The sequence below is a fragment of the Mus caroli genome, chromosome 17, assembly GCF_900094665.2.
Source record: "Mus caroli chromosome 17, CAROLI_EIJ_v1.1, whole genome shotgun sequence".
Classification (NCBI taxonomy): Eukaryota; Metazoa; Chordata; class Mammalia; order Rodentia; family Muridae; genus Mus; species Mus caroli.
Window position 1 is genome coordinate 83,534,839 of NC_034586.1, and position 1,293 is coordinate 83,536,131.

The window sequence follows — 1,293 nt, forward strand, 5'->3', positions numbered from 1 at the left end:
TCCTGTGAAGGCTCGATGCCTCAGTGTAGGGGAATGCCAAGGCCAGGAAGCGGGAGTGCGTGGGTTGGTAAGGGATAGGGAGTTTTTGGAGGGGAAACCAGGAAAGGGGATGATATGTGAAATGTAAATAAACCGGGCGTGGTGGCGCACGCACGCCTTTAATCCCAGCATTCCGGAGGCAGAGGCAGGCGGATTTTTGAGTTCGAGGCCAGCCTGGTCTACAGAGTGAGCTCCAGGACCGCCAGGGCTACACAGAGAAACCCTGTCTCGAAACAAACAAACAAACAAACAAACAAACAAACAAACAAAAAGAAAGAAAGGAAGGAAGAAAGAATCTAATTTTTTAAAAAGTGAATGTTCCAAACAGTATGAAAAACAAACAACAACAACAGTGAAAGCCTGGGAAAGAGTGGGTTGGTTGGTTGGTCAGCTTGGTTTTGGTTTGGAACTGCCTGCTTGTTTCTTGAGACTATGGGGGTCTCTGTGTAACCATGGAAACCTCCAACTTAAAACTTTGCTAAGGTCTTCCGGTCCCAGGCGCTGCAGGATCCGTGGGTTACCTTGCAGACATGGCCAAGTCCAAGAACCACACCACACACAACCAGTCCCACAATGGGCACAGAAATGGCATCAAGAAACCCCGGTCGCAAAGATACGAATCTCTTAAGGGGGTTGACCCCAAGTTCCTGTGGAACATGCGCATTGCCAAGAAGCACAACAAGAAAGGCCTGAAGAAGATGCAGGCCAATGATGCAAAGGTAGTGAGCGCGCATGCAGAGGCCATCAAGGCCCTTGTGAGGGCTCAGGACATCAAGCCCAAGATGCCAAAGGGCCCCAAACTCAAGCTGCTGGCTTTCATGGCTCACCCTAAGCTTGGGAAGCAGATTCGAAGCTACATGGCCAAGGGTCGTAAGCGCTGCCAACCAAAGCCCAAGGTTCAAACCAAGGCAGAGGCCAAAGCTCCAGCTAAGGCCCTGGCTTCAGCTCCAGCCCAGGCTCCCAAAGGTGCTCAGGCTCCCAAAGGTGCCCAGGCCCCTGTGAAGGCCCCAGAGAAAAGGCTCCTGCCAGTGTGAAGACAGATGAACTGCTGTGACACACCTTCCCACACACTATTTGCAGATGACCAGTGTCCTATGCTGTTCTCACAAATAAACTCAGGCAAAATCTGTTTAAAAACAACAACAAACAAACAAAACAAAACAAAACCTTTGCTGAGGATGATCTTGACTGATCCTCTGCCCCACCCCACCCCCAGTGCTGTGACTACAAGTATGTCCCTCCATGCTCCGCTGT

At 50.7% G+C, this 1,293-nt stretch overlaps 1 pseudogene; it reads left to right on the forward strand.

The window, feature by feature from the left end:
• The first annotated feature begins 569 nt into the window (after nucleotides 1-569).
• Nucleotides 570-1,046, forward strand: LOC110312207 (annotated as a pseudogene).
• The last annotated feature ends 247 nt before the right edge of the window (nucleotides 1,047-1,293 follow it).